Source organism: Nyctibius grandis, chromosome 9 (assembly GCF_013368605.1).
Source record: "Nyctibius grandis isolate bNycGra1 chromosome 9, bNycGra1.pri, whole genome shotgun sequence".
NCBI lineage: Eukaryota > Metazoa > Chordata > Aves > Nyctibiiformes > Nyctibiidae > Nyctibius > Nyctibius grandis.
This window is the reverse complement of record NC_090666.1, coordinates 30,498,435-30,520,135: the sequence shown is the minus strand read 5'-3', so window position 1 is coordinate 30,520,135 and position 21,701 is coordinate 30,498,435. Positions and strand designations below refer to the sequence as shown.

The 21,701-nt window shown below is 46.9% G+C and overlaps 1 protein-coding gene across 2 annotated transcripts in view; it reads left to right on the top strand.

Moving 5' to 3' along the window:
- ADARB1 (adenosine deaminase RNA specific B1) overlaps positions 1–21,701 on the top strand; it is a 100,500-nt gene that overhangs the window by 17,624 nt on the left and 61,175 nt on the right. For both annotated transcript variants that reach the window (XM_068407733.1, XM_068407734.1), the window contains exon 2: positions 7,102–7,138. The gene's annotated coding sequence lies outside the window, so the exon portion shown is untranslated. The remainder of the gene's footprint in view (positions 1–7,101; positions 7,139–21,701) is intronic.

Here is a 21,701-nt window from a genome sequence, read left to right as displayed (position 1 = left end):
TGCTCTGCTTTTAAATCCAGCTATAAATGATGTTGGTTCTTCAGGCTGCAGAAGTGGTCTGGGAGCTCCTAGCAAGGTGTGTCTCATTACCAGGCGCTGCCTGTCCTGGGCATACTGCACCCCACCTTTGCTAATCGCTGCTCTGTCTCCCAGCTTCATTAGCAGACACTTGATAGACCGGGTGGCTGGAAGCAGCTGATGGCAGCGGTTTGCTTTTCTGCCTGGCAGCGGCTCGGTCATCCCGTCCCGTGTTTAAAAGTAGAAGTCTCTGAATAAGGTGCGTTGTTTCAGAGGTCCTGAAGCAGTAAACTTAATATTTAAGGGCTGTGGGGAGTGACTTCCCAAGGTAAAGGCTAGAGAAGATATTCATACGTCCTTAGTGCAGGACATCATAATCTCATGGTTTTGAACACTGCTAAACTGAGTGAGAAGTATTTTGCATCTTTTTACTAAACATTGATTTCTGAGGCATTTTTCTGAAGTCTAATGTTAAGGTACAAAATGTCCGTGTAGCTTATGTGCGTCTTATCTTTGCCCTAGGAAGGAAGGAAGAACAAAAATAATCAGCCTGCCTTGTTCTGAAGTCTTAAAAATATTGTCGTTGTTCAAATGAAGAAAGATTTACACTCCTCTGGTATATGCAGAACAAGCATGCAGGAGGTTTTACAGGGATTTTTTTCAAGGTGTATGAAGCAGAAACCCCCGGTCGCTCACCATAGCAGAGACAACAGCTTTCAGTGGCTTTCTTGGTCGGAGCAGGAACATCCGTCTCTTAGTGGAGCATCTTCCAGCATCAGAAAGGGTCGGTGCAGCTGGGGTGGGTGGGTTGTCCCATCCCCAGCGGTCCTCTAGCCTAAATTCTTGTCCACAGTCTGTCTGTAGTCTAGACTAATCTTTTTTTCTTGTAGCTGTTGTCTAAAAAGTACTAGTACGGAACAGAAATTACTTTCAACTGATTTCTTAAATTCCTCTGTGTTTCAAAAGTTGCTGCTTAGTTTCAAGATTGCACTGTCGTACTGTTTCAATTTGACTACTGTTTAAAACAGCTAAATGAGTAATGTGAATGTTTGAACATAAGCTATAGTGACATCATGAAAAAACAAGATTAAAGCTTAGATTCCCCTGAAGACATTTATGGTAATTTTGCTCATATGAATAATTCCTTTGGCTTCAGTCGCATTCTCTTCTAAGGTAACTGCTTTTATACGTGGGATGTTGTGATCCTGTAGAAAGGAGGAGTGGCATTAAAATCTTTGATTTTGAAATAACGTTGTTTCAGTATTGAAATTTTATATTGAGGCTTTAGGCTGTCATAAATAACCAGTACATCAACACATTGTTAATATAATTTTTCAAACGTAGGGATCACAAAACTAAAAATCAGAAATGAAAAGTTCCTTGCTGATATTATGTGAATATGTGAAATCAGTTTTTGGTGAGAGAATATTTGAAAAAATAACTTACATCTGTATTTTTTCCTGAATAGGTTTGAATCTGAGTGTTCCAGAATAAATGATAAATGTAATCTTATTTGATACCTGCAGCAAAATAGCTTGGATATTACTTCGTGGAGCAGCATACTTTTTTTTTCCCCGTGGATACTAACCTGGTTCCCGTTGCTTAATAGCTGATGAATTTTCATAGCTTTTGAAGTGTCAGTGAGCTTGGTTGCAGTGTCTTACAAACAGATACTTTCTATATGTAAGTTCAAAAAAAGAGTTTGTTTCATGCCAAGGGAAGGAGGCACATTTGACAACTTTGTATTGGGTATAAACTGCACTTACTGCTTTTCCCAATTGCAGCATGTATGTCTTTTTTTCCTAAACTATTTTTTTCATTATGATGATCGTTTGCTAGTCTTTCATAATTTATTTTAGAATTCTAAATGAGCAATTCAAAAGGGATATAGGGATCATGGTGTGGATTTGGGCTATTATTAATTCAATATGATAAATTAAGATAGGTAGGTACCATCATAGATGTCAAATTGTTTCTTCATATTTAGATGGAAAAACTTATTTCCAGAGGAAAACACAGTTCTGTAGCTGTGCTCTTGAACTGAGTTTCTAGTTTATGGCAGAGACTCGTCCCCTTTGTGTCTGAAAAGACGTGTCATGTCTTCTATTGCAGGCTAACGCTATAATTTTCTGGGGTCAGGAGCAAAATCTGCCATGAAGGAGTCTCTTCCCCATGTTCCCTGGGGGAACGGGAGAAGAGGAAGAGTGGGACCAAAGCCCTGGTAGCTGTTCACAGCTGGACTCAAACTGGAGGCACCCTTCCCATTGGAAACTGGTGGTGGCAGTTTGAAGTGGGAAAGATTCCTAGTTGAAGGGGGAGAAGATGGTATAGAAAAATACCTGGAGAGAAATATTCTAAAAATTAAATACAACCGACCAAAAAAATCACAATCTGCTGCATTTGCTTTGCAGCTGGAGCGTGTTGGCACTCGCCTGTGTCCCAGCACAGGACTGGGTGGATAGTTCAGGCTGGAGTAAGGGTTTCCTCCAGCTGCTCGCCTTAATCTGGGGTTGAGAGGCTGAAGCAAGTCTATTTTAATTAATAAAACCCTATCTCCTCTGGTGCCTAGGGAGGTCGTAAATCGGTTAGTAAAATCGGTGGCTGTGTCTGCATGAAAAATACACCGTCTTTTGAGTTTCTTATTTGACCTCACTGTGAAATGTCTTGCTACAGTCTGTGTCAGGATGTGAACTGAGCAAAAATGAGCTGAGCGATGCAGCTGACTTTCCACCTCTAAGCAGTGCTATTTCCTGAGCTAGCGTTAAAGTTGGATGGGCAGAAGATGCCGGATTTAACATACCTGTGGTTTTTGTCACATGGATGTGTGCAGTTGAGATGCCTCGACAGCTTACCTGTGTTTTTCAACACCGGAAAAGTAAAATAATAGGAAAGTAAATATGTAAAGATTGGAATTAGTGTTTTTGTCCTGTCCACATGGCTGGTGGTGAGTGCCTCCAGACAGTTACCTTGCATTTGGGTGGTTCTTGCAGGTTTCCGTCTTGAGGTGGGACCTCCTGTCCCTTGTGGGTGGGTGTTTTGGAGGTCTCTCTGGTTGGCCATACTTTTTTCCCCAAAATCTTACAGAACTGAATCGACGCATCTACCGTCTTGCAAATCTAAATTACGTTGAAAAATCACTGTCAGTTACCGGAGGGAAACATGGACGCATTTGTGCACATGCCCAACGTGAGGTTGCCTTCTCCCCATGCCTCCTTTGCTGGTGTCATGCCTGGGACCCGGGCTGTGGCTCCCTGTGGAGGAGCCTGCACGGGGCATCCCATCCTCTGAGCCCGTAACGTGGGTCTCCGCCTGGTGGTGTGACTCTGCGCCTCTCGGCTGGAGGAGATGGGCCTGCGATGGGGTGATGGATCCTGGGATAGGACAGGGGGTTGTTCGGACAAGGTGACAGTGGTAGCTGTAGAGTTGGAGTCACAGGACCCCAGCTACCTGCTCAGCCAAGGAGGCCTTCATTGCCTTCGAGGAAGGAGATCTTCATTGCTTAAGGAGAAACTGGAAATCTTTCTCCTTTCTCAAACATTTTAGGACTATTTGTTGACCAATGAAGACCTCAAAATTTTAGCTGGATGCACTTCTCAGTGCCTTTCTCCTAAGGAAGTTTTCAAAGAGCTGGCAGATTACCTCTGAGAAACTGGAGATGCTGTTTCATAGATGTGAGATGCAGTCTGTGTAATGAAGTTAGTTATCAGATGTCTAATTTGATTCTCATTGCCTTGAAATGTTTTCAGCTGAGCTTTAAAAAGTTAGTATTTTTAGAAAGTCCTAAATGTCCAGGATGACCTGTTCTTCAAATGGATTTCAAGTATCCTTCGCTGACCTGGGAGAAATCACATTGGGTGTGTTTCCAGACTTTTTTGGGTGAGTAAACTCACTAGTCATTTTTAGAAATGAAGCTGTTGGGAAGTCGCTCAATTTCCATCTCCATGTCCTTTTTTCAGTGACTGGAGCCGTTGGCATCCAGGATTGAAGTTGCTGAAGTCAACTGGGCAGAGGAGGTGGTGGGAAGGCAGGTTGGCCAAAGCTTTTCTCCCAGCTCTTTCTGTTGTGTGGCTCCTCTGAAAGCCCATTTCTCTGTGAGAAACTGGATGTGGCAGCACATATAACATGTATAGCATGTGTATACGTATATAGCATCTATATCTTGGGTGTAATAGAGTTGTGATAGCCAAATGGAGACCTGTGACGAGTGCTGCTGAGTGTTGTCTGTATTTGCTTTGCTTTTCAGTTGTTATTCTAGCCACGGTGAAAAAGAACAACTCTTGCGTTTGAACTCTCTTATTTTACTCCTGTCTGTGGCAGAAGGATAGACCTGTATTAAAATGACAATTGTAGTTCCACAAGGGAAGCAAATGCCAATGAGGCGACGTGCGCATCTGTCTTGGGGGCCTGTGTCCTGACGTTTGTAAAGGACTAAGAAATAGTTTACTGATTTGTTTTGAGGTTTTTTTACGTAATGATGTGGAGATGCTGTGGGGATGTGCTGAGCTCCTAGAGGAGCCCCTTACACCAGTCTCCGTGCAAAAGGTGGTGGGGAAGCACATTATGGCTTGAGTATCCATCCACCTGAAGTATCCATCTACCACCAGGCAGAGCCAGGTAGGAAATATTGGGAGATGAGAGGTTTGTTCCTGTTTTTTATAACATGCTGACATTGGTGCAGGAGCCACAAAACCTCAGGGCAGGGTGATCCTCTGCTGAGCAAACGCCCTCAGAGCCCCGAGCAGGTGTCTGCACACGTGGCTCTGCCCACTGCGAAAACCCCACGCGAATGGCATGGAGTGCCCAGTTTGATTAAGATTAAAATATAAGTGGGTTTTTTTTCAACAAAAAAAAATAAAATAAACATTTCTGCTGGTGTTGAGCAGATGAATGTAGTGTCTTGGGGGTGGGCAAAGGTGCTGTGGTGCTGCCACAGCCGTGCCCTGCAGGCCAGCCCTGTCTGGGCAAGCTAGCAGTGCCCGTCCTGCCTGCTGCTGTCACCTCCTTCAGTGTGGACTGGGACTGCTGCAGCTTCACAGCTAGAAAACTAAGAGTTAGAAAAGAAATGTCTGGATTTTCACTGCAGATATGTTTTTAAGTAGTCCTGTAAGACTGTTTCTTATGCATCGTGCCTGTGGGCTGGTTCTTACCCTGTAAAACTGTCTGCAGCTGTCAATGTATGAGGATTTTTTGTACTTAGTGATAAACTTAAGTCCCGAGTTTCATGAATTGTGTTTTTTTGGTTTGTTCGAAGCTCAGGGAATTACCAACTGGGATGACATGGCGTATAAGGAATACAATTTCTAAAACAACTCGAGTTTATACTAACGTGAAAACTTAGTTAAAAATTACTAGCAGTGTGTTGTCTCAGGTTTAATTATAACTTTATTTAAAGTGATGCTCATGTAGAATGAGAATTATCAAAAACTCATTTTAAGAAAAATCTGTGGTTTTTTGGTGGATCTTGCCACAAGTACTGGAATTTCATGTCACACATAGTTTATAGATTGTATTCCAAGGGTTTGGAAGAGTTTTGTTGTGGATATGGGGCTACTGGGTTGGGAAGATGATCTTAAAGGTCCTTTCCAACCAAAACGATTCTATGATTCTAAGATATTAAAGGAAATGGTAAACCATCGTGCTGTAAATACTGCATCCCCATTTGGTGGGTTTGAATATAGTCCATTGCAGCGTGGGAAGCTGACCTCAGTTGACGCTGTGTTGAGCTTTCTTGGCATTTCTACTACTTCATGCTAAGACCAATATATTATTGGCGTATTTTTCTGGATTATTGGAAAATGCCACCATGAAGTGTTGGGAAATTGAAATGCCTTTGAAAAAAAACAAGATTGAATTAATGCAGTCTTCTAGTACATGGACTTTAAATGTTGTGTCACCTCCCTTCTTGTCTAACTTGACCAAAACAGATACGATACATGCATCCGTCAGTTCGTATTGTCCAAAGCTGTGCTGTGCACGCTGTATAACTTAAATTTAATGAGAGTTTTTGTAGGGTGCCAGCACCCTCTTGTGGGCAGTGTCACAGCAGAGAATTTTTGCCTTTTCAAGGTGCAAATATCAACATCTTTACAGGTACAGACCGTGTCCCCACTCTGATCAGCTGCTGGACTGCATGTGTGTTTTTGCAGCCTCTTGACTGAAATACTCTGTTGCTCTGGAAATAGCTTCTGGGATTTGCTGAACCATTTTGGAATAGTGTGTCTTTACATTGATGAAGTCATGTAAATATTTTCTTATAACTAGGAGGCTATCTGTAAAAATAAAGCCATCTGTTCCTCCTTGAACAGACGTGCAGTTTATATGTATTTATGGAAATAAAAGGAAATTTCTTGTAGCATTAATCCCTCCCATTATCCTGTATCCCTCTTACCCTACATCTGCCATTTCTTTCCCACCCCGCTGGTGGTAGTTGAGGGATTTTCTGGTTTTGCAGACATCTCAGGAGAATGCAAGCTGATGTCAGTAGTATCAAGAAAGTGGTGTTTGAAAAGGGGGTTGTAGTGTGAGATGTTGTTCATACGGATTAAAATCAACCACTAAAAATTAAAATTTAAAATCTAAATTTTTAAAAAAAAAACTTTCAACAAGAAGACAACTTTAGATTAGCTTGCAGGATAAGTTGGCTGTGATAACGCAGAAGCTGATTCTAGTTTTAAGCCATTATTGGCCAAAGTTTTTGCTGACCCTTTCTGCTAGAAGGTGCAGAGATTGCAGGTTGGGTTCTGCTAAATAGCTGGTTGTGCTCCTGGAGTGTTTCTCCTGGCCCCAAGTACTAAGCAGCTTCAGTCTTGATTAATTTTTTAATATTTATTTTTTTTAATTTTTATTATTATTATTATTATTATTTTATTTTTACTGCCCAACCAGGAATGTCCAGAATGGTTTCTCCCCCTCCCTTTGCTGGGATTACAAGGGAGTTGGCTCTGTGACTGTGTATATGCAATATGTATTATTTATTCTTACAGAATCAGAAATTCGTCCCTTTGAAGACCAGGAGTTGCCATTTGTAATGCACTTACTATTTTTTTTCATTTACAAATCTAACTATGTTTCCTCTCTTTGCAGGTTGCAGAACCAGCATGTGTCTCTAATAGTTAAAAAGGTAAGCAAGCAGACCATATTTGCAAATATATAGCGAGATTCTTTGTTTTCTGATTGATGTATTCAGAACATAACTTGGAGTAGAGAATTCATCTTAAAGTATTTAAAGAGTTATTTAAAACTTTATTATTTTATATATAACTTTTATTTGTGGTTGTACACTAAACCCCTTCAGAGATATTGGATCAATACAGTTTGAAAATAGAGAAAATATTGTTAAGAAGTATCTAGCTGTATCCAGTCAATGTGTATGTTACAAAATGTTACTTACCCTTCTGACTGCAAGTTTGTATCCCTATTAATAAAATACATATGCAAAGCTGGCATGTAGGACTTGAGAGCTGGCTGAGTGTTTGAGCCAAGCTTGATAAGTGATTGTGGTGGGAAGGGAGGAGATATGTCCAATGTATAAGTCTCTCCTAACGCCAGACATCACCCTACCTGTATGACTTTTTTTTTTTTTTTTTAATAAAATAACTTCAAGATCCTTGAGACATTTTTAACCTCCTTTAACACTATTTTAGATTTTTCTTTCGATTAGCTATTATTTTCGTTAGGACCACTAGGTAACTGCATCTATTATCTTTTAAATGATGATGAAAATACTGATGTTACTTGCTGGGAGATCTAGGCTGCTCAGTTTTCATCTCGGAACGGTTATCACTTTTTCCTTGGAAGCACATCTTAAATATATCTCTGACAGTCATGGGTATTTGAGGAGTCTTTCAGAAATAATGTATGTTAAAAATTAGATGTTCAGTCCTCAAAGTAAGCCAGTAAGAAAGATAAGTGGTGGTACCTAAAACAAAACTTCATAATAAATACATGTTCCAAAATAGTTTACTGTACAATAAATCAGCAAGTGTCACAGAACCACAGAATGTTAGGGAGTGGAAGGGACCTCGAAAGATCATCTAGTCCAATCCCCCTACCAGAGCAGGATTACCTAGATCATGTCACACAGCAACGCGTCCAGACGGGTTTTGAATGTCTCCAGAGAAGGAGACTCCACAACCTCTCTGGGCAGCCTGTTCCAGTGTTCAGTCACCCTCACTGTAAAGAAGTTTTTCCTCATATTTCTGTGGAACCTCCTGTGTTCCAGCTTGCACCCATTGCCCCTTGTCCTGTCAAGGGATGTCACTGAGAAGAGCCTGGCTCCATCCTCATGACACTTGCCCTGTCCATATTTATAAACATTAATGAGGTCACCCCTCAGTCTCCTCTTCTCCAAGCTAAAGAGACCCAGCTCCCTCAGCCTCTCCTCATAAGGAAAATGTTCCACTCCCTTAATCATCTTCGTGGCTCTGCGCTGGACTCTCTCTAGCAGTTCCCTGTCCTTCTTGAACTGAGGGGCCCAGAACTGGACACTGTATTCCAGATGTGGCCTCACCAGGGCAGAGTAGAGGGGGAGAAGAACCTCTCTTGATCTACTAACCACACCCCTTCTAATACAGCCCAGGATGCCATTGGCCTTCTTGGCCACAAGGGCACATTGCTGGCTCATGGTCATCGTGCTGTCCACTAGGATCCCCAGGTCCCTTTCCCCTACGCCGCTCTCCAACAGGTCTGCCCCCAACTTGCACTCATACATGGGGTTGTTCTTGCCCAGATGCAGGACTCTACACTTGCCCTTGTTCTATTTCATTAAATTTCTCCCCGCCCAACTCTCCAGCCTGTCCAGGTCTCTCTGAATGGCAGCACAGCCTTCTGGTGTGTCAGCCACTCCTCCCAGTTTTGTGTCATCAGCGAACTTGCTGACAGTGCACTCTGTTCCCTCATCCAAGCCATTAATGAATATATTGAATAGTACTGGTCCCAGTACCGACCCCTGAGGGACTCCACTAGATACAGGCCTCCAACTAGACTCTGTCCCATTGACCACCACTCTCTGGCTTCTTTCCTTCAGCCAGTTCACACTCCACCTCACTACCCGATCATCCAGACCACACTTGCTCAGTTTAGCTGCGAGGATGCTGTGGGAGACTGTGTCAAAGGCTTTAGTGAAATCAAGATGCAGGAATGCAGGGCTGCAGGCTGCAAAGCACCTCCCCCTCGGTGGGGCAGGGGCGCAGGGCTGCAGGACTGGAAGGATGCAGAGCTGCAGGCTGCAAACCCCCTCGCCCTCCGCGGAGCAGGGGCTGAGGTGCGGCCAGGGTCCCTGTTTCGGGAGGCGATGGGATTTGCTCGGGGCTTTGGGAAAGGGTCAGCCCCGCACCCCCCCGCCCCGCCGCCGCTCGCACGCGTGCAGCTGGGCGCACTCTGCTGTGTCCCAGCGTGGCACCTGGGAGCCGGGCACCCCCACCGCCGCCCCAAAACCGCTCGCCACCTTCCCAGCAGCCCCTTTACAACAGGATGGTGGGCAAAGAAGCAGAGTCCCCCCCTCCCTCCACCGCAGCAACTGCTTGCAGAGGCTGGATCCCACTGAGCCCCCTCTTGCTCACCCCCAGTCCCCCATTCCCAACCAAGGATGCTGTGACAAGCCCCCACGAGTGTCCTGCTCCACGTGGGGTGCAGCACCCTGCCGTGGAGCGGGACCTTTCCCCCAGGGGAAGGAGGAGAAATGCATTTGTGCTCCCCGGCTTTTCCTCACAGGCTCTTTTCCAGCCGTGGCACCCAGCGAGGTGCTCTGCAGCATGGCTGGGCGAGTGAGTTTGGCTGCTGAGGCCTTTTCCGAGTGCTTTTTTCTCGTGTGGCTCCTTCCCTGAAGCCCCACCACCTCCCGACCCTCCGCGCACACCCCATCTCGCTCGAGCCCCTCCTCAGATGGAGCTGCGCATCCTCCTGAGCATCCCCAAGCCGCTTTATGTCCCTGCTTTGGCAAACCAGTTCCAGCAAAGCTGGCAGTGGGGAGCTGAGACATCACAGCGTCCAGCTGACTCCTCTCCCCCGCTGCCGGAGTGAGGAGAAGAAACTGGACTCCGCACAATCCAATGTGAATCAAAGTGAAGACGCTTTATTAAGCACAGGCTGTCCCTTTTATACATTTGTACTTTCCCTGGCTGCAAAGATGTGCATTGCTATTGGTTAATATTACTGTCCACGCTTTAAGCACACTCTTCTTTGATGTGTTGACTGGTTACTGCTCTGCCACTGGTCCTTTTTTGATTGGCTCCATCAGTTCCTGTTTCTTCTCCTCTGTGTTTGGCTCCCCTCGGTTGCTCCCTCAATTCTTGTTTCCTCAACTGCTGTTTTTCCTCATCTCTTCTCTCCAAGGTCAGCTTATTGACACTAACTACATGAGCCTTGTCACGGAGCTAGGCCCTCGCTCCATACTCTCATACATCCGGCTCATTACATGACCATTCTCCTCCAGAAACCCCTCTACAATTCCCCCTTTCTTTTCTTGAGCCAGAAAGGCCGTGTTTATCGTCCGCTGCAGGGCCCTTTGCAAGCAGGAGAATAAACACGGTAATACAAGCGTGATAATACAAATCATGAACAATCCCATTAATAGCATTTTAATCAATCCGACCAGCCACCCTCCAATTCCCAGATTACCCAACCAATCATCCAGAAACCTATGCTGTTCCTGTATTTTCTGTGTGGCATCCATGAGCTCTTTGATCTGCTTATGAATTGACTTGGAGTGATCGTTCAGATCCATGCAACATATCCCATTAAAATCCTGACATCCATGACCATGCGCTAATAATAAAAAGCCTATAGTAGCTCTATTTTGTAAGGTAGCATGTCAGATACTATCTACATCATTGGCTAATGTTTGTTAAATTCTAGAAGTTTGATCAGCTCTGTTTGCAACCCAGCAAGCTAAATTTCGCAGTTGTGTTAGCCCTTGGGCAGCAGCGACACCCGGGGCAAAAATAGAAGAACTACTTTGGTCCTGGACCATAGTTCTACCTCATCTTTGCATTCTTTCCCCAAGGTAGTGATACTTCTTTTGATCTTATGTAGGTTAGTGTGGTTTAATATGACCTTTTGTATAGGCATTAGTAAGCTTAATTTGCCTATGGTACACGGACCTCCCAGTTTCTTACTGGGCAACCCTGTCCAAGCCCTATCCCCACAAATTAGGAATAAACCTTTCGGTAATTTTCTAGGCATGGCCAAATCCGGTGCTGGCTCTATTCAACTGCGCCCTACGTTTGCACACCAGATCGATTCTTTTTGCCACAATGGATTAGTGGGTGTGACATTTTGTAATCCCTTTATGTTGTTCTGATAAATGTCTGATCCCTCTGTGTAATTAAAAAACACGCAGGATTCCGCCCCTAAAGTTCCTAGGATGTCAGGTTCCTGGGGCCCTAAGGGACTGACAGGCAAGCTATCGTCCCATAAATCCCAATGTTCGCCACATTTCATTGCATTCTTACAGAGGCTCTGTTTCAGCGCATTCAACCCTGCCACTATCTCTTTACTTTCAGATCTGTTTAAGGGGACCCCCACTAGACATGTATGAAAGGGTTGTTCAGGTTGAGCTAAGGAGGCACAAAACTGCGTCTGGTTCAAGCTCCGCATCAGAGTCACCCAAACGTTGTGACTCCCCTTCCACGGTGTCGGCGGAAGGACTATGGGTTGATGTCCTTTTGTCAGGTCCAGGATTCAAAGCAGGCTTAACACAGAAAAAACAACCCCTTGCTTCATCATGACTGCGCCTTTTGCTCCCTTTTCTATGCCTTCCATGCAAACCTTTTTTCATACTTCCCGCAGTCAGGGCACTGGATCTCTCGAGAGGTCAGTGTTCTGAGGTGGATCCGGAGTTGGCTCCCGTAGTTCGGGTTGTTTCTGTAACCACGGCTTCACCCACTTAGCTGGTACCCATTTGGCTCCTGTATCTGTAACGACACATGCATACCCTCGACCCAACGTTATTAATTTCATTGGACCTTCCCACACACCAGTCACCCCATTTTTTACCATCACTTTGCCTTGTTCTTGTTCTTTTTGAAAATTCTCCATACCTCCCTTTAACCCCGCACCATGTTTTACTGCTGGAGGTACAGAGTAGTCTTGCAGCAAGCATAAGAAGTTTAGTACATAAAGCGCTTTACACAACCTGGCAGGAGGAGACAGACCTGGCTCTCCCCCTTTTTGTTTTTGCAAAGGTGTTTCAGAGTTTGATTCATGCGCTCCACAATAGCTTGTCCCTTTGGTGAATGTGGGACACCCGTTACATGTGTTATACCCCACAGCTGGAAAAAGTCCTGTGTGGCACGTGCCACATAGCCTGGGCTGTTGTCCGTTTTAATCGTCTGTGGAGTGCCCAGGGCCGCAATGGCTGAATGCAGGTGTCGTTGAACGTGTTTACTGGATTCGCCTGTTTGTGCTGTAGCCCAGGTAGCAAGGGAGAAACAGTCAACACTCACGTGGACATATTTCAGCCATCCAAATTCGGGGATGTGTGTTACATCCATCTGCCATATCTCCAACGGTCCAGTACCGCGGGGGTTGACACCAGGTGCTAAGCCACCCCCAAGATGTTGACAGTCTGGACAGGACTGAACTATCCCACGTGCATCTGCACTGCGTAGCCCAAACTGACACCGCAATACCTTAGCGGGTTGATGGAAAAAGGCATTGGACCGTTGTGCTTGAGCGAAGCGATCAATTGAAGGCACAGCCTAGGCAGGTGTGACAAGTTTGTCTGCCCTAGCATTGCCTTCAGCTAAGCCTTACAGGAGTCCTCTGTGACTACGGATATGTGTGATGAAATATGGATGCCGTCGCTCTGCCAGCAAAAGCCATAATTCATAAAAAAGTTAGTATAGTTGTGCATTAGCTATCTCTTTGAGCAGACCACGCTCCATCCTCTGGACAATCCCTACGACATATAAAGAGTCACATACCACATTAACAGGCGCTGTTTTCCATCGCCGGAAGACCTCCACCACAGCTCACAATTCTAATTGTTGTGTAGACCCTTGAATGTCAGATAAAATTACATCATGCCACTTCCCATTGTCTAACCATGTTAGTGCTGCTTTTTGGGCTTTGCCTCCAGCATCTGTAAAAACGGTGACACCACTGACCGGACGTTCTGACCTTTTTGGTAATTCCTCCCATTGACCCAATTGCAGCAGAGAGAAGTATTTATGAGGGGGTAAATGTACCTTCAACTCACCCCTATAATCCAATAATGCAACTTGTAATGATATGGAATTTTGTAATGCCCATTGTAGATACTCCGCAGCCAGTGGAATAACGAAAAAAGCATGTTCGACGCCTGCTATCTCTACAGCCCTCTGCCTTCCTTTCATTACAAGTAGAGCTATGGCCTCTACTTTCCAAGTAATGGTACGTTTTGGTTGCATTGGCAAAAAGATCCATTCCAGCACACGTAGAGGATCCTTGTCAGTCACCCACTGCATAATTAACGACAAGCGGTAGCGATTGTGATTGATAACCAATAGTCCAAGACTGTAATCTGGGTCCCAGCGGTGAGTGTATGCCATAGCTATTTTGGTACTCAGGTGTTTCAATGCCTGCTCCACCTCCTGTGTCGATGTGCGGGGGGCATCTGCGCCGCCTCCTCCCTTTAGCAATTGCATCAAAGGTGCCAATTCAGCATTGGTGAGACCACACACGGTTTGTACCCAATTGAGGTCTCCCAACAGTTTTTGTACATCATTTAAATTAGTGATGTTCACTCGAATTTCTAATTTTTGGGGTCTAACAGTTGTTTTCGTAATTTCCCACCCAAGATACTTCCAATTTTCCTCCTGTTGTACCTTCTCAGGGGCTATTTGCAATCCACCTTTTGCTAGTTCAGTCTGCAGTGTATTAATCAGTTGTTTCTTAACCAATTGTTTCCCTGCTATTAGAATGTCATCCATATAATGGTATATGATCAAATTTTGAAAATTCCTTCGTACAGGAGCAAGTGCCCAGGCCACATACATTTGGCCCATTGCTGGTGAATTTTTTATACCCTGTGGTAACACAACCCAATGATATCTTTTCATAGGTGCAGCTTTGTTTACTGATGGCACTGAAAAAGCAAATTTCTGATAGTCATCAGGGTGCAAAGGGATGGTGAAGAAACAATCTTTTAAGTCAATGATTAAAATGTCCCCATCTTTAGGGATCATATTGGGGGATGGGAGCCCCGGTTGTAGGGTTCCCATATCGTTCATGACCTCATTGATTTTTCGAAGGTCATGTAACAAATGCCATTTGCCACTTTTTTTCGGAATAGTAAATATTGGGGTGTTCCATGGACTTGTTGTGTGTTCAATATTACCTTTTTCCAGTTGCTCCTGTACCAGGCTTTCAAGGTGGGCGATTTTTTCTGCAGACAGCGGCCACTGATCAACCCAAACTGGGTTTTCCGTTTTCCAGGTTAGTTTTAGGATTGGTCGCCCTTCATCAATGGCCGCCACTAAAAACCCTCGCTGTTAGTTACCAAACATGCCCCTAATTGACTTAATGCATCCCTCCCCAGTAAACAAATGGGGACAGGCATCACATATGGTCTTACTGCACAGGTACTCCCATCCTTCAATTTGCGACAAATCACATTTTTTACTGATTTTAGTGGTCTGTATTCCCCCGACCCCCATAATGGAATATTGGGGGTAATGGGCGTAAGGGGGATCTCCAATGGCCACGAATGAGGCCACACTTCTTGACTAACTATGGTGACGTCCGCTCCAGTATCAATTAACATAGTGACCACGCAAGTTTTCCCACCTGGTTCTTTTAGTGTTACCCGTTCCGTTGGTTTCGCCTTACTAATATCCATTGCCAGATAAATTTCAGCTTGGCCTGTTGATCCAAAACCCCCAACCCCTCTTATCCGATTCTCAGCTGTGGGCACAGCTGACTTAAAGGGGACCAGTTGTCCAATTTTTTCTCCTTTGGGTATATGAATTGGTGGCAGGGGCGTCCATACCATAATAGATACGACCCCCGTAAAATCGGCATCAATTACACCGGGTAAGACGAAAAGACCTTTTCGGGTCGTGGAGGATCGCCCGATAAGTAAGGCACTCAACCCGTGACCCAGTGGGCCTTTCATATCGGTGGGTATACATTGTACTCGCGGGTCTGTCAGAGTCACCTCTGCTGCTGTGGCAACGTCCACCCCAGCACTCCCTCTTGTGGCGGCGGCGACGCCATCAAGGCAGCCCGGGTTGAAGACCTGTTTTGTGTCATCGCGCTGAGTCTCCTCACGCTCGCCCCCCCGTTTCCCAACGGAGTTCCCTGCTTAGTGAACTTAGATCGGCATTCATCTGCACGGTGACCATATTTCTGGCAGCGATTGCAGGTCCCTGCAAACCCCTTACTTCTCCCCTCCGCCCCTTTGCTTTTTACTCGGCATTGAGCCTTAAGGTGTCCCCGTTTGCCGCAGTTGTAACATTTTGGTCCCTGATCGCCTCTCCCTGATTGTACTAGAGATTTCACTGCAGCAGCAAAGGCTGACGCTATATATCCTGCTGTTTCTTCTGCCGTTCCTACGCGCGCACACACATCCATCATTTCTACCAGGCTAGAATTTCTGGGTAAGGTCTGTAAGATGCGCTTACAAGTAGGATTAGCATTGTCGACTGCCAACGACATTAGCAACGCCTCTCGAGCTACATCGGTCAGCGATGCCCTTTCCAATGCTTCATGCAATCTTTCCAAAAATTTCATGTAAGGCTCAGATGGATCTTGCCTTATTTTTGTACAGGCAGGGATTACTTTCCCATCTTCTGGGAGGGTTTTAAAAGCCTCTCGGGCTAAGGCGGCAGTAAGTGACAAGGCCTCTGGTCTAAGTCGTGCTTGGCGTTGTGAATCGCTAAACTGACCTTCTCCCACCAGCTGGTCAAATGTTATCCCAAAAAGTGGATCATTATCTCCCCTCCCCAGGTTTTCCACCGCTGCAGCTTGTGCTGCGTCATGCCACCTCGTTCGCCACAAGAGTTCCTGCATCGGGGTTAAAATCATCGCCATCAATTGCTTACAATCAAAGGGTGTCAGGAGCATCGACATAAAGATATTATTTATAAACCATTGGGTATAAGGTGCATGCAACCCATTTTGTTGTACCGCTTTCCGTGCCTCCTTAACAATCTCCCACCTTAATCGCGGATCGTCTCCTCCCCCGTTCCCCATGACAGAGTGCATTCCAACATTCCCACCCATGTTTCTCATTCGGCTAGTTCCAGCTGCCTCGGCCCCCCCGCCTACACATTCCCTTTCTTCTTGTCTCCTCTGCTCCTCCCAATGTTGTTGTATCAACTTATCCACCTCCTCCTTATGTTGTTGCTCAGTTAAGGTCTTCTGTCTTTCCAGTTCTTGTAATTTTGCCAACAATTTTTCTGCCCAAACCACCGGATCCTTAACCTCCCCTGGACTGCCGGCAGGCGATGGGGGAGACGACAGGGGTAGAGGGGGATATTCGTATTCGGAGCAATTGGCAGCTTGCAGAGGCTTGAGCCGGGGGGGAGGCTCGGGCCAATGCTCATCAACCTCCATTTCCTCTGGTTTAGGGGGCTCCCTTGTTGGTTTAAGGGGTATTTCAACTTTCTCCTGCTCTTCTGGTAGTGTGGAGGGGGTTGAAAAAACCGGTATTGGTGGCTGACCAAAAACACGAAGACCTCTCGCCCCAGGGTTAACCTCTATTGGACGCAGAGCTGCAAAAGCCCCTGCTGCAACAGCCCTCTCTGCTTTCATTTCTTGAAGAGCGGTAAGAACAGCCCTCCATGCCGTTGCCAGTTCTATCGCCTCCTTTTCCCCACTGCTTATTGCGTCCCATAAAACCTTTCCAATAGCTTCCCAAGTGTCCACCTTAAAAGCGCTCTGGGGGTCCGGAGGGAACCCATGCTCTCGACACCAAATCAACAGTCTCCGGAGCAAATGCTCATCGTATTTCACCCCTCTCTTTGAGAGGATATGTAGGAGAAGCCTTACTATCGCACTTTCTTCTTTAGAGATATTTTGGCCCATCTCTGTTTCCCCGGCTGCTCACCTCACTGGGTGTCCCGTTGCAACGTACGTTTCTTTTTCTGTGGGTCGTCCTCCGCCCCGGTCTCAGTGCCACTGAGCCGTCCTCCAGATGGTGTATCTCCTTCTGGGCTGTTCCCCGAACTTGCCGTCGATTTACTACTAAATCAGTATCACGTCGGGGTCACCATCTGAGGAGAAGAAACTGGACTCCGCACAATCCAATGTGAATCAAAGTGAAGACGCTTTATTAAGCACAGGCTGTCCCTTTTATACATTTGTGCTTTCCCTGGCTGCAAGAATGTGCATTGCTATTGGTTAATATTACTGTCCACACTTCAAGCACACTCTTCTTTGATGTGTTGACTGGTTACTGCTCTGCCACTGGTCCTTTTTTGATTGGCTCCATCAGTTCCTGTTTCTTCTCCTCTGTGTTCGGCTCCCCTCGGCTACTCCCTCAATTCTTGTTTCCTCAGCTGCTGTTTTTCCTCGTCTCTTCTCTCCAAGGTCAGCTTATTGACACTAACTACATGACTCTTGTCACGCAGCTCGATACTCTCATACATCCGGCTCATTACATGACCATTCTCCTCCAGAAACCCCTCTACACTGGAGGGACCCCCAGGTCCCTTTCCCCTATGCTGCTCTCCAACAGGTCTGTCCCCAAGTTGTACTGGTACATGGGGTTGTTCTTGCCCAGATGCAGGACTCTACACTTGCCCTTGTTCTATTTCATTAAATTTCTCCCTGCCCAACTCTCCAGCCTGTCTAGGTCTCTCTGAATGGCAGCACAGCCTTCTGGTGTGTCAGCCACTCCTCCCAGTTTTGTGTCATAGCGAACTTGCTGACAGTGCACTCTGTTCCCTCATCCAAGCCATTAATGAATATATTGAATAGTACTGGTCCCAGTACCGACCCCTGAGGGACTCCACTAGATACAGGCCTCCAACTAGACCCTGTCCCATTGACCACCACTCTCTGGCTTCTTTCCTTCAGCCAGTTCACACTCCACCTCACTACCCGATCATCCAGACCACACTTGCTCAGTTTAGCTGCGAGGATGCTGTGGGAGACTGTGTCAAAGGCTTTAGTGAAATCAAGATGCAGGAATGCAGGGCTGCAGGCTGCAAACCCCCTCGCCCTCCGCGGAGCAGGGGCTGAGGTGCGGCCAGGGTCCCTGTTTCGGGAGGCGATGGGATTTGCTCGGGGCTTTGGGAAAGGGTCAGCCCCGCACCCCCCCGCCCCGCCGCCGCTCGCACGCGTGCAGCTGGGCACCCTCTGCTGTGTCCCAGCGTGGCACCTGGGAGCCGGGCACCCCCACCGCCGCCCCAAAACCACTCGCCACCTTCCCAGCAGCCCCTTTACAACAGGATGGTGGGCAAAGAAGCAGAGCCCCCCCCTCCCTCCACCGCAGCAACTGCTTGCAGAGGCTGGATCCCACTGAGCCCCCTCTTGCTCACCCCCAGTCCCCCATTCCCAACCAAGGATGCTGTGACAAGCCCCCACGAGTGTCCTGCTCCACGTGGGGTGCAGCACCCTGCCGTGGAGCGGGACCTTTCCCCCAGGGGAAGGAGGAGAAATGCATTTGTGCTCCCCGGCTTTTCCTCACAGGCTCTTTTCCAGCCGTGGCACCCAGCGAGGTGCTCTGCAGCATGGCTGGGCGAGTGAGTTTGGCTGCTGAGGACTTTCCCGAGTGCTTTTTGTCTCGTGTGGCTCCTTCCCTGAAGCCCCACCACCTCCCGACCCTCCGCGCACACCCCATCTCGCTCGGGCCCCTCCTCAGAGGGAGCCGCGCATCCTCCCGAGCGTCCCCAAGCCGCTTTATGCCCCTGCTTTGGCAAACCAGCTCCAGCAAAGCTGGCAGTGGGGAGCTGAGACATCCAGCGTCCAGCTGGCTCCTCTCCCCTGAACGTGGCTGTGGATTTGTACTCAGGCCCTAAGCTGCAAACTCGGGCTTGAAGAAACATCCCCTGCAGCTGCCTCCGCTTCCCCATGGGAACATCTGGCAGAGCCCGACACCAGCCACGGGCTGATTTATGCCGCCGCCTGAAATCGAGCGTTGCCCGTCCTGCTCTTCATGCTGGGCGAGCCGAGCCCATTCAAAAACCAGTTTCAGGACCAGTTCAGGTCCTCTAGCATCTGGCCAGTGGCAGCACAGGGACATCGGAGCTTTTGTATCTAACAGACTTCCCTGGATTTTTCTTCCATGACTTTGTCTGCTTGTTTACTGGCCACGTGCAAACCTCTGAGCACCCAGGGCCTCCTGCAGTGGGGAGGCCTGTGGGGAGCCCTTGTGTGACCTGTGTCGCCTGTTTCGCATCTCCACCTTCAGTCTCTATTTGCTTCCCCAGTCGCTCTTCTGTTGGAGGTGGCAGGAACAGTCACCCCTTCTCGCCCTCTCCTTGCCACTTGGGATATTTTAACCTTCTATCCTTTCCCCTCAGTGTTTCTTCATCCATGTGGGCATTGCAGCCATTCCCTGTACAGAACATCCTTGAAGCGCCGCTCTGAGCCTCACCCAACTCTAGGGAATCCTTAGGAAACAGGAGGACCAGAGCAGCAGGGGCAGGACCTGCCATGGGCAGGGATGCAGGCTGCAAACCACCTCACCCTCCACGGGGCAGGGACGCAGGGATCACAGAATCACAGAATGTTAGGGAGTGGAAGGGACCTCGAAAGATCATCTAGTCCAATCCCCCTACCAGAGCAGGATTACCTAGATCATGTCACACATCAACGTGTCCAGGCGGGTTTTGAATGTCTCCAGAGAAGGAGACTCCACAACCTCTCTGGGCAGCCTGCTCCAGTGTTCAGTTACCCTCACTGTAAAGAAGTTTTTCCTCATATTTATGTGGAACCTCCTGTGTTCCAGCTTGCACCCATTGCCCCTTGTCCTGTCAATGGATGTCACTGAGAAGAGCCTGGCTCCATCCTCATGACACTTGCCCTTTACATATTTGTAAACATTAATTAAATTATTTTTGATTTGGAGCTGGGCTCTAGACTTCCTTGGTCAAGGGAGCAATAGATGTAAAATCAATTATTTATGTCAAGTATCAGTAGATGGTGCTGTTGGAGTGGATTTAATCACCTGAGGAGTTGAACTGCAAGCTGAGGCATATGGTATCAGAGCTCTTGGGGTCCTGGTGTGCAGCCAGCAGCTTTGTGTTCTGAGATGTGCTGTGCCAAGCAAATGCCCAGGCTCTAATTAGCATATACAAATTCTAGCAGTTGCGCCTAATTTATATTCACAGAATCACAGAATCACAGAATGTTAGGGATTGGAAGGGACCTCAAAAGATCATCTAGTCCAATCCCCCTGCCGGGGCAGGATTGCCTAGACCATATCACACAGGAACGCGTCCAGGCGGGTTTTGAATGTCTCCAGAGAAGGAGACTCCACAACCTCTCTGGGCAGCCTGTTCCAGTGTTCGGTCACCCTCACCGTAAAGAAGTTTTTCCTCATATTTAAGTGGAACCTCCTGTGTTCCAGCTTGCACCCATTGCCCCTTGTCCTGTCAAGGGATGTCGCTGAGAAGAGCCTGGCTCCATCCTCTTGACACTTGCCCTTTACATATTTATAAACATTAATGAGGTCACCCCTCAGTCTCCTCTTCTCTAAGCTAAAGAGACCCAGCTCCCTCAGCCTCTCCTCATAAGGGAGATGTTCCACCCCCTTAATCATCTTCGTGGCTCTGCGCTGGACTCTCTCTAGCAGTTCCCTGTCCTTCTTGAACTGAGGGGCCCAGAACTGGACACTGTATTCCAGATGTGGCCTCACCAGGGCAGAGTAGAGGGGGAGGAGAACCACTCTTGACCTGCTAACCACACCCCTTCTAATACAGCCCAGGATGCCATTGGCCTTCTTGGCCACAAGGGCACACTGCTGGCTTATGGTCATCGTGCTGTCCACTAGGACCCCCAGGTCCCTTTCCCCTACGCTGCTCTCCAACAGGTCTGCCCCCAACTTGCACTCATACATGGGGTTGTTCTTGCCCAGATGCAGGACTCTACACTTCATTTGTGCTGCAGTACACAGAACTTGAAGGAAAACTTACTGTTGGCCTGTAATGCCATCCTCGTGCTTGAAAAGTACATGAATTGCATGTGGGGAAAAAATGCACTAAGAGCACTTACAAAATATAGTGTGCGACTATTTCTTCAAAGAGTGTATAAAGTAAGCTGACAATAGTGGCCAAATCTGTAAGTAAATGAGATTTGCAAGGATGTTTTTGGTGCATAGAGGTTTTCATGCAATATATTAAAAAAAAAAGTAGTAGTGTGTTTCTTTTGTTTTCTGTGATCAAACTCTTTTTGTCCTCTTTCTTCTTTCCCCATCAGCTTTCCAACTTACCTGATTTGAAGTGAGTCTGGTGGGTACCTAAAGATACAATAGATGATTCCTGTGAGTTTTGTGAAGAGTGCCAGGTGAAGGAGACACGTGCTGTTTGGCAAAAAGGGCTGCAGCATGGCCTTGAGCCTCCTGGTGCTAGAGAACCTAGATGGGAAATATAACAAGGGCAAGTGTAGAGTCCTGCATCTGGGCAAGAACAACCCCATGTACCAGTACAAGATCACAAAGATGATTAAGGGGGTGGAACATCTCCCTTATGAGGAGAGGCTGAGGGAGCTGGGTCTCTTTAGCTTGGAGAAGAGGAGACTGAGGGGTGACCTCATTA